Raw genomic sequence first — 12,031 nt, 5'->3', positions numbered from 1 at the left:
ACATCTTGATATCACTCACAGATGGCAAGGAGTCAGCAGCTCACCCAAAATGTGTGTGTCCAACTGGAGGTTCCTGACTAGAGCTGAAGTCTTTCAGAAGCTGCTGCACTTCCCATTGAGACAGAACTATTCTGATCTATTGAATTTTTTTTTTTTAAGTGAGATGACACTTTATCAGAAATTCATTTTGTCTGTTTGATTTTTAAATATTTCATTTTCAAATGAACACTGTTTACCTCCTTTAGGGCAAGATGAATTCATTATACCTACATACTATAGCCAGTAAAATCCTCTTAATAACTTTTAATACTAATTACCTATGTATGTATAAACATGCATTATATATTTATATTTTCATTAGATATCTATTTACAGGATATTCTAATATCTAATTCTAATACTAATTACTCTTTTGAAAAATATCAAGAAGTGAAAGGTTGAATGCCCAGAAGTTCAAATTTGGGTTTCCAAAGAGAACAGCAATTTGTATTGACCAAGAAGGGAAACGGGATCTGCAGTGCCTTAAAGGAATGGGGTTAGATCTGATAGAGAGAGGGAATTTATGTAAGATCTGATGTTAAAAAGTTGATTATGATCTCTCAAGTTGTGTCACATTAGTCAACAATACAGCTTTTTGTTTTGAAACATTATTAGATTTTTTAAAATGTGGAAAATGCATTTAAAATTGCTAATGCTTAATGTAGATATTTTAGTATTATTTTATACTAAAACCAGCAATGATTTACACTTGCAGCAGGGCAGGGTGCAGGTCAGAGCTGTGTTGGCAGTGGTGCAGGGCAGGCAGGGATGGCAGAGGGGTGCACAGCACGTTCTGGGCTGTGTCATTGCTGCTCTCTCACTTTCCAAGGTGCTGTGAGGAGCTCTGTGTCCTTGCCACATCCTCTAAGCCAGGGAGATCTCGGTGTCACAGTGTCTGCTCTCTGGGGATGCTGGCTAATAAAGTGCTCTCCAGCTGGCTGCCAGTGCCTGCTTCTTAGAAATAACCCAAACTCCCGAGGTTACAGAATCCATTAACCCCAGGATGTGTTATTATCCCTAAGCAACAAAGACTTTTATGAGCTAAATCATAGCTTTGACAACAATATATTATAGGAAATAATGCCATGGTTCCTAAAAGTCATGAGGATGTCTTAGAAGTCATAGGTTTTGGGTCTGAGATTTATTTTTTAACATTAGTATCATTATGATGCCTAATTCTTAACAATTTTCAAGTTTTAAAAACGTACTAAATTTTTTTCCTCCTGATGAAATGTGGCTTCAGACCTTGGCCTCTGAGGAAATCAGTAAATATTGCAATACAAAAACATTCCACAGTCTTTTAAATCCTGACTGGTAATTTTTAAGACAGTATGAATTAATTGCAAGTTTCTGACACAGACACAGCATCCAAGAGAACTCAAGATTACAGTCCCCAGAGTATAATCAGAAGATGTTTTCTTTGGATCCTTCATCCTCTTTCACTGCTGAAAGCACTGAAACGAAGATGAAACTTTATTATTGCGGCAGAGTCAGAGCCAAGGCAGCGAGCGCTGGTAGCTCTCATCCAGCAGATGTTTGTCACTCTGCCTGACCAACCATTCCTGTTCTCCCTGGTGCCACAGCTGTGGAAGGGAAACTGGCCCTGGAGCTGTTGGGGTGACGGGCTCAGACTGCTCCAGCTCCCCAGCAGCAGCACTGGGTGTGTGGCACAGCTCAGGTGTGCCTCAGCCAGGTGTGGGGGCTGCAAGAGGCAGCTCCTTTTCTGCTCCTGGGAAATACCTACAGCTGGCAGATCATTTCCTGAATATTTTCCAGTACCTGATTTTGCCAAAATCTACAGCTGATGTTTTTGGAGGCTTTCTCTTGGTGCCCATGATTTCAGACATGTTTTGGAGCTAAGCCTGATACACCTTCTTGTCTGTCAAGGGCCTAAAAAAATACTTATCATCCTTAAGTTAGTTGATTTACCACTCCAATGCTGCAGCTGTTGTGTTTGAGGTCATGGTCTCTAAATTCTATAGCTGGAAAATAAAATAGGATGCTGCTATAGAAATGGCTCACAGCAAACAGCAATTGTTGCCTGCATTTCTGGATTCAAGGGTGACCAGGAATTCAGCTGCTCACAGGAAGGTTTCAGCTGTGCTGTAAAAAGCAGCCCACGTGCAATTTGTTTCTTAATGCACCTTCACCTTGCCCATGGGGAAGGATGCCCATCCAGTAGGATGGATGTGTGTTTCCTCTGGAGCTGTGTAATGAAGCCTGGTTTAACTCTTTCTCATACAGGAATGCAGACTGCTCTTGCAGCTCTGGTCCAGATGGAATACCCCAGCCCAGAGATGGTCAGACAGGCACTGAATGCTCCAGCTAACATGCTCTGTGTTTGAAAGAGGAAATACTGGTGCTGGGGAATCAGTAACATTAACCATCTTCATCTTTTTTGAAGGATGAATTTGCTATGGGAATGAATGTCTGTCTGTCTCCTGCATGGCTCTGAAAGTTTGGCTGCCTTGAAATTTAACTCAGAAGCATTGTAATTAAACCTTGGCATTTGAAGTAATTAAGAAGCAGTCTACATTTTAGCATAATCTCAAAGCATCAGCAGGGTGCTGACAAAAATGAAATATGTTAATTTAAAAGTGTCAAAGTTCCTGTAAGCACGTGGTTCATACTGTTGGCAACAAGCTCTTCAGAAATAGCACTGTAGCCCCAGTAATCCAGAACCCAGCCCTTCTCTAAGGAGGGGTCAAAGAGGAGAGTCCAACTGCAGGAAACTGAGGGCCAGAGTTAGCACTCCCCATCAGAGAATACATCTTGTATCACCATCTCTGCTCCTTCACCTCAAAATTTTTGGGAGGTCCAGAAAGCCCAGACTGTGAGCATCTCCAGGAGATGCCTAGGAAGGAAGGAGAATCCAATCCACTGCTTAGTACTTCATCTGGAAAACTGGATCTTTTTACATCAATAAATAGCCAGAATATGTTTCTTTCCATCAGCGCCTCTGGGGGCCTGTTCATCACCACATGCAGATTCAGAAAAGTAAAAAATGGAGATGTGTTTTAGCCCAAAGGCCTCCAGGAGAGAGACTCAGTCTCCTGTCACCCAGTGCCAGCCAGGGAGTGGGTTCACAGATCAGGATTGCTGCTGTTTTACTGCTTGAACAGTGCTGAAAAGGCAGCAGTGTAAATACCAAGATTTTCAGTGAAGAGGTCAGGACTGGCAGCATCTGTGACGGTGACTCAGCCCCTACAAAGTCACAAGCATGTTGTGGAGCACCCTTGTGTCAATCCCTTGGTGATAAGAGCTTTTGCCTAGTTTAAAAAAGTAGTTCATGAAGTCAAGCTCCCAAGGCCTATAAATCAGAAGACAAATAAAAGTTCTCAGATGTATTCATGGCATCCAATAAGTACTGGGCACTCACGAAAAGCAGACGCAAGCTGCATGTTTTCAGTGCCCTCAGGTTAAGGAAACTTCCCAGTCAGACCATCCACAAGACTCTCTGGAAGTCACACACCCAGGGCCAGAATTCCACTGCTGGGACATGTGGCATTCACATTCTCTGAAAAATTCCTTTGCCCAGGATTTTTGTCCTGGGAAGCTGAGAAGCTTCAGAGAAAAGGAAAACAATTCTTATCTCATTTTTTACTCTGTTTTACTCATGTGTGGAATGTGTTTGGAGATTGTTTACCCACGGGTGATTGTTTCATTGGATTTTGCTGTGAGTTGTTTTGATTCTTTGGCCAATCAGGGCCAAGCTGTGTTGAGACTCTGGAAAGAGTCACAAGTTTTCATTATTAGCTTTTTAGCATTGAGTAAGTATCCTTTCTGTATTCTTTAGTATAGTTAGTATAGTATTCTTTAATATAATATAGTATCATAAAGTAATAAATTAGCCTTCTGAGAACATGGAGTCAGATTCATCATTTTTGTCTTCATCAGGGCATTCCCTGCAAATGCAATAGGGACAGAAGCCCCTTCACAGTGGGTGGATCCAGTGGATCCTGCTGGACCCTCTAAACACACAGCCAGACCAGTTTAACCCATCTCAGAGTCTCATTTGTCTGCTTCCATTAAGTAATTTATTCCTCCAAGGAACCCCTGAGCTTTTATAACCTCACAGTCTCCTGACATGCAAGCCTTGCTCTTCCTCCTGACTTCCCTTCTCTCTGATGTCAGCACCCACCTCGCTGACATCACTCCTCTCCATCTCTTAAGAAGTTCATTTTCTAAGCTCTCCTCCTCCTATGTCACTAGATTTCTGATGTGTGCACAGTAAAAATGCCAAGGAGGGGTTTAAACAGATCCTGTATCAAAGCACAAGGGGCTGGGCAGTGTGTGAATGTTTTATTTCAGCAGCTCAGGGCAGCCTCCTACCAAGATCCATCTCTCAATGCCAAGGTTTTGGAAACCAAGCACGTTTCCAGCAGAAGCTTTACCATGAGATGCTCCCCTTACTCAGGTGTGTGTGTACCTGGAGCAGCTCCTTCAGCAGCTCCTTGGCATTTTGGGGCTGACTCATACAAACCACATTTTCCTGCTGTGTGTGATTAATCTTGGTATTAGTGACTAATAGTGTCTATCAAGTTTTTTCCATTTTTCTGTGCTCTGTAAACAAGCACATGTGCAAGCCCTTCCTGCACCATGGTTATGGCAAGTGGCAGCCCCAGCTAGCTGCATTCCCCCTCCCTGTGTGTTCCTGCAAAGCAGGTCACAGGAACAGCTGTCCTGGTCACAGCCACAGCCTCTCACACCTGGAAATCCCAGTTTTATGTGCAGCAGCTCAGACTGTGTGCTTTGCTTTAGTTGCCTGCAGACCCCAAACTTGCCTCTAGCTGCATCCACATCTAAACCAAAGGAATGAGGTTTGGGGGTGGGAGTGAGCTACAAATGGTTTTACATAGCGATGTGCGTTCTAGTGAGAGGAATCACACTGCAAAATAACACTCAGACTTCACAAACTGGTGAGATCACACTGCAGCATGCTTGTACTGGCACTGCTGAGTGGTCAGGTCCCCAGTGCCTCAGTGGCTTGATTGCTTGAAATTCCTGATCTTCCACCTATGCTAACAACCTGCTAACTTGGGTTCACAGTAAACTCTGGATTAAGCTAGAAGTTTCAATTGTTTAAGGTGAGGACTTTAGCTGCCCTACAAAGAAATTTTTTAGTTTCCCAGGACCTAGAACACAATGTCTGGGAAAAAGAGTCAGTTAAAGGTAAGTATGCCTGGAGGAAAGTGGCACTGTGGCAATTTAACAAAAGAGCCTGCTGTGCCAGGCTCCGCCTCCCACTGCAAAGGATCCAGCACCCAACAGGCAGAGATGTTCATGAAAGTGTCTGTCTCCTTTTGGGACATTTTGGCATTTGGGACATTGGCATTTTGGCCCTGACCAGCTTTCTGTCACAGACCATTAAGTCTGACCCTGTTCTGCCATGCAAACTATTTCATTAATCATTGGGTGCTCCATCAGTCATTCATGTCTTTGGGCATCCTACAGCTTTGCAGGTGTTAGAACAGCCCAGTTCCACAGGGATTAGGGATAGGTCACACAAGAAAATGTAGGGAAGTTTCACATCCTCACACTGATGAGTCGGGATAGCTGGATGTAGGCAGGAATAAAAGCAGAATAAAGAAACTGGATGAGCCATTGGTCTGCATGGCATCTCCTGCTTCTGTGGCAGAAGAATTTGTAGCACAGATCATACTGTCACTTATACCAAGAGCATTGCTTTGTGACTTCCAGCTACTGCTCTGAGGAAGCCAGTGATGCCCCAATCCAAGGCAGGAATGGAGTGTTAAGGAGATTTCTCTTTGTATACTCCTGATTCTCACTGCTTAGACTAAAGTGGACTCAGACTTAGACCATCAGAAAAATGGACAGAGCTGGGAAATTTTTTCTTGGGTCAGGTGTCCTGGCTGGCCAACTCAGTTTTGCTCCACTTAGTGGGAACAGTGCCAGAGACTGGTGGCCTGGCAGAAGCTGTGAATCTCGAAGCCTTCTTCCTGTTTTCCAGATGAATTTTAATTTAAGTTTCCCTCAAACTGAAGTTAATGAATTCCCACTAACATTGGATCCTTCATGCTTCCTCAACTACACCTCATGTGCTGTTGTACAGAGCCAATACAAGGCATGGTCACACAGATTTCCTCACTCTAACAATCTGTCAAACAGCAATGATTTCTGAGTGCAAAACTTGTGGCCTCCTGCAGTCCTTCCCATCTAGCCTCTTCCAGCCTTTAAAAATAATTCCATACTCTTTCCATTCCCATGAGACCTGTAAGTCTGGCAGCTCTTGGTTCTGTAGGACGAGAAAGACCCTTTCTGTGCTAGCCTGGTAAGATTTTAGCATTAATTGGGTTTTTAATTGTTTTATTATGAACTACACAGACACAGAGCCCTTTGGCAAGGGCACCCTGTAGAAATAAATTGAGTCATCATCCTTATAATAGAAAAGCTAATTCAGTATGGATCTGTCCTCCAGTTAAGGGCATGCACATCCCTCAGAGAATGGTTTTACCAACTGACCAGACTTCTGCTTTAACCACTGTTTGCTTTTCCTGACAGATCCTACTGTCCTGCCTATGGAAATTACTTCTTTATGGCTGTAGGATCAGCCTGGTCCTGGGGCCCCCTCTAACTGTGCTGCTCTACTTTCAAGACTGCTGCATCATCCAAGGCTAGAGGGACTGGGCTTGTCCTGCCCAGAACTTAATTGTCCTCGACTTTCTGCCTTCTTTTCTACACAAAACGTAGCAATACAACCCCAGGTTTGAAAGACCCTTCTCCTTAATATGTGAGTCTACAGAGGCTGTAAAACTTCCATCTGGTTACAGAGAGAAAAATTAAGAATTTCAGGTTGTTGTCTGTCCATAGTGAAGATGTGTTTGTCCTGGATCAGCTCTTGCCACTATGATAGTGGACAAAGGCCTCCTCAGACACTTCCTCTTCTGCCTTGGCTTTCTTAATGCCTTCTCTCTTTTCATTTGATATCCTCTTCTTATTGGGAAGGAGAGACTTCATGTGGGACTGGGCTAAATGGAATTTTAATGGGCCCCTAATTCCAGTATCCTGCAAAAGGTGTTGAGTCACTTCACAAATGTCTCTTGGTGCCCTCTCCATGACCAGGATGCTCCGTGCAAACTCCAGACAAGTGGCTCCACTGAGCTGCCACCAGCCTTGCATTGGAGCACTGTCGGTCACACCAGGGAACAGATCCTGCAGGCAGCACCCTCGAGAGCCTCCATGTGTGCTCTGATAAAAAAGCAAGGTTCCCATCCAGAGGTGTGCTCCAGGAGCTGGCTAAGTGAGCTGCACAGCCAATCTCCTGTGCAATCACTCTGCCTGCCTGGAGCCATTCCCTGCTGGCCACACAGTTCCAGGCCACCTTCACTGAGGATGGCAGACACCAAGGCTTCTGGGGGGTAGATGGGTTTGCTCATGTGTGCTCAACATCTGCTGGAAGGAGCTCAACCAAGACAAACACTCTGGTGGCCTCGTTCTGCTGGTACCTGACCCATCCAGGCTGTGCATGCCTTTGCCATGGGAGTCTCTGTTTCAGCACAGAACCAACACCATCCAGCACAGCACTGGAAATCGTCCAGGATTACTCACAGGTGGTTCAAATTTTGTCTTGGAGTCAAAACTTGTCTTGAGATTTGTCTCCAAGGCAAGATTTGAACCATCTGTGAGTAATACTGTGAGACTTGAAGGCACCAGTGGCCAAAAGCTGTTTTCTTGCAGAGTTCCTCAGTGAAGCATTCCTGCCAGGCACCTGGCCAGGAGGGCTGTCACCAGGAGTCACCAGGAGTCAGAACCTCACTGCTAAGGCCAGCAGCAAGGGGAGCAGCATGGTCCAGAAACACAAGAGAAGAAGCACAAAATGCCAAGGAAATGACATAAGAACTTGTCTTTGTACAACAGCAAACCAAGCTTGGGGAAGGAAGCGACCTGCAAACATCTCAGTGCACTTTGGTAACACAAGATGTACTCAAAGACTCCACACTGGTGATGTTGCAAGTACCACACAGCATTTGTTTTTCTTTTGTTTTTCTGGGTGGTAAATTGAATGGACGTGTCCTGAAGGCTGTGAGGGTTGTGCTGTACAGAATGGTTTGGCTGGGTTGGTGCTTTACTGTGGTTGATAGATTTTTATCAGATGCTTTTACTTGTTAAATTTTCCTTGGTTGTGGGAACAATCCAGCAAATAGTAAAAATGATGGAGCACCAGGAGACATGCAGCCAAGGAGATCATTTGTTTGGCTGGATCCCTTCCTGCACAAGGGAGGCTTTGTGTGAGCTCACAGAAGAGCCGTGTTCATCTTGCTGTGGGCAGAACTGGCAGCAGGCTTCAGGCTTTGTCTCCATGCAGAGTCAGGCTGGCTTGGTTCTCCACAGAGCTGAAAACTCATTATTTCCGAGGTTACAGCCAGGCTGCTGGGAGGCTCCAGCTCCTTGTGAGAAGTGCCTGTCTCCCAGCAGCACTGGCAAGGAGGCAGCCGGGCCTTTGGACAAAGGAAGATGTTTGTGCTGGTCTCAGAAAGGAATTCCATGCTGCCTGGGAGAGCTGCCATGGGGTCGTGCTTCTTTGGCAGTGCTGACCTCCTCGGAGAGCTGCAAAGCCGGGGGAACCCATGGCCTGTGGGTCAAGGACATGGGGTGGTCGTGGCTCCACCAGCAGCTGGTCTCCAAGGTGAACTGCTCTGGTGCAGGTACAAATGCAGAGCTGGAAACAGATCAGGTGCAGTACAAATGCATGTGTGGAGGCCTGGCTGCAGTGGCAGGGGGTGTGATGGCAAAGGGACAGCCCTCCCCGGGGTCTCCTGGGGTGCACATCACTCCTGTTCCTGCAGCAGCAGCTCCCAGGAGCTCCTGATTAGGCACTGCCTCCAGCTCCTTGGCACCAGCTGTGCCAGGCAGGACCCAGACCAACAGCTGGGTGGCCAAGGCTCCAGAGGGCTGCAGCAAACACTGTCCCCCTTGCTCACATCTGAGGTACATCTGCACCACAGTGGGTGTTTCTCTGTCTGTGACACTGCAATTTCCTCTTACAGACTCTGCTTTGTCACAATCTGGCTGTAAAACTGGGGGAACAGTAGCACCAGCCCTGAAGGCAGCTGTCCCTACAGGCATGCCCAGTTTTAGGAGCTTTGTGAGGGTGTGGAGAATCATTTGTAAGTATCCCTGTTGCTGGATCCAGACCATGGCACAGCAATGTGCTCTGACTTCTCCATGCTGGATGCTCAGGGCATTGGCAGTGGGTGGCAGGTCTGTTTAAATGTATGTGTCTCCCCCAAAAGCTGATGATGTGGCCACAGCTTTTTTGGAATGAGGGGTAGAAGTCAATCTAACCATATGTACGTGAGAAAAATCAATGCCCTGGCAAAGCCAGTCCCATTTCTGGCTAGAACATGTCAAAAATGCATCTTGACTCATAACCACATCCAGTTCATGGGAGGAACCTTGCTTTCTGGCCTTGTTGGGTGCAGGGATGAACATCCTTCATTGGGGGATCTTCACCACATACAGAACTCAATACCAGAAACTGACTGTTTTGGGATGAAGAGGAGGAAGCAGCATGTATGGGACATAGCCTGGAGCTCATCTTTGCATGCAAAGTGGGATGGGGATCCCATGAAAAAGCTGAACGTGGGGACATGAATTAAAAGCCGTCTTAAAGCAGTGTTTGTGTGTGTTGGCTCATTAAGACTGCAAAGATAACTGCAACACCAGGTCTCCACACCAGCCCATGGCTGAGACAGGCCATGATTCAGACAGCTGGGGAGAGGCAGCTGAGTGACCCAGCAGAGCCATGATGGGATGGTGAGCAAGGATGTCATCACTGGACAGCCAAGAGGTTTTGCAGATACAGAAATGTGGGCTGCAGATATTTAAGGTGTTTATAGCTCTGTCCAGCCACACAAAGCTGTTCAAAGGTCAGCAGGAGACCCAGCACTTTTCTGCCAGATTTGTCCCTTGCTAAACACCAGACTCCAGAGATCTTGTCTTCAGACAAGGTGATGTTTGAATGGCTGAACAAATATTTTCCTTGATTTTGCATTAGGAAATAGCTGGGCTTTTATGGCCAGATTTGATAATAATAATAATAATAATAATAATAATAATAATAATAATAATAATAATAATAATAATAATAATAATAATAATAATAGTAAAACCAGCTCTCTAGCATTTCAGTGAAAGTAGGTAAAGCTTGGCAAACTTCCCATAACTGCAAACAGGGCTTTTTGCTGTGGGCAGTGCCAGGCAGCATTAGAAGGCAGCAGGCAGCCGTGGTGCCCAGAGCTGGGCAGCCCAGGCGCCAGCTGGAGGAGCTGGCAGCACACTGGCCAGCTTTCCTGCCAGGAACCAGCCTGGCCAGCCAGTTCAATAGCCTGCCTGTGTCCCACTGGAAAGCATCAAGGAAGATGTCACCAGTGATGAAATTGCTGATAATCCACTGTATTCTACCGGGGAAATTATCCATCAGAGAAAAAAATTAAAATTGCCAACTCTGTGCTTGAGCATCTCTGCCCAAATAGTAGCAACTTGTGGAAGGCAAGTTCCCTTTCAACACAGGATTTTGCTGTGGCCCCATGCAGAATTTGCCATGAGAGAAGAACATCTGAGCTGTGTATCAGGGCAGCTCCAGCCACCTCACTCTGCAAAACAGCCATCTGCACATCCCAATGTCACAGCACTGCTTCAAATGGTGACTCAGGCGTTGGCCTTTGCATATCTGCCATGAACTCCAGTTCATGCTGGGCCTGATGCTTTGCTTATGCATTTCTACATCTCCTCCAGATCCTAGGAGATGATATTTGTCTTCACTCTGCAGTCCTGGTAGGAAGGGCCAGTAAGCTGGGCTCAGGATGGGGCAGCCTTCCCAAAGGACAGCTGATCTTCCTCTTGCTTTGTTAAGACAGATTAAGCAGGAGTGGGTGTCACATCTGCCTCTTCTCTCCAGGGCTGAGTGCCCCAGAAGAGCAAGCATCACATCCTCCTTGTTTTTCAAAGATCCTGTGAAGATCTTGGACTGCAAGTCAGTCAGGACTCAAATATAAAGTCCTCTTGGGTTTTTTCATCATTCAGTCTCAGGCACACAGAAAGGTCACTGGGTTTTGCAGTGTCTGGTTGAATCCACATGCTTATCTTTCCAGGGTTACTTTGGAGTCAAGGCTGATTTCCTAAGCTGATGTTTTGGGGTCAGCCATAAGCAGCCCCACGTCCCAAGCTCTGCTCTGTCACCTCAGGCTGGTGGCTGGTGCTGAGGCCTGGCTGCACCCAGCCCAAGGGGCTTGAGGAAGAGCTGGGGTTGGCAGCTCCCCTGGGACTCGGGGAGGTGAGGGGGATTGAAAACTGGCCCAGAATGTGGTGATTAGCAGCACAAAGTCTAGCTAATCACAATGTCTCAGGGGTCAAAACCACATCCAGCTCTGTTGGGAAGTAGCTTTTCTGAAAAAGATCTGGGGATCTTAGCAGGCACACACTGAACATAAGCCACAGAGAAGACTAAGGGTTTCTTTAATCAAAACATTGTCAGGAGATGAAGAGAGGAGATGCTTCCCCTGTGCTCAGCAATGATGGGCCACCCCTAGAGCCTTGTGTCCAGTGCCAGGGAGACAGGGACACAATGGGGAGAGGCCAGTGAATGGACACAAAGGTGAACAAGGGACTGGAGAGAGGGTGCAAAGCAGAAGGAGCCAGGCTCTTCCCAATGGTTCCCAGTGCCAGGACCAGAGGCCACGGGCACAGGCTGGAACAAAGGGTCCCTCTGAACTTCGTGAAACACTTTTCACTGTGAGTAGGACCAAGCACTGGCACAGCTGGCAGGGGAGGTTGTGGAGACCATCCTTAGAGGTGTCTGGATATGAGCCCGGACAGCCAGCGCTGGGTGACCCTGCTGGAGCAGGGCTTGGGCCAGGTGAGCTCCGGAGGTGCCTCAGCTCAGCCAGCCATGGCTCTGTGAGCTCCCCCGGAGGAACATGGAGCCCTTTGTTCACCCCAGGTATCACCTTGGGGCTGGCAAGACATGGTG

The sequence above is a fragment of the Melospiza georgiana genome, chromosome 14 (genome assembly GCF_028018845.1).
Source record: "Melospiza georgiana isolate bMelGeo1 chromosome 14, bMelGeo1.pri, whole genome shotgun sequence".
Taxonomy (NCBI): domain Eukaryota; kingdom Metazoa; phylum Chordata; class Aves; order Passeriformes; family Passerellidae; genus Melospiza; species Melospiza georgiana.
The sequence above is the reverse complement of the archived record's forward strand: the minus strand, read 5'-3'. Positions refer to the sequence as shown.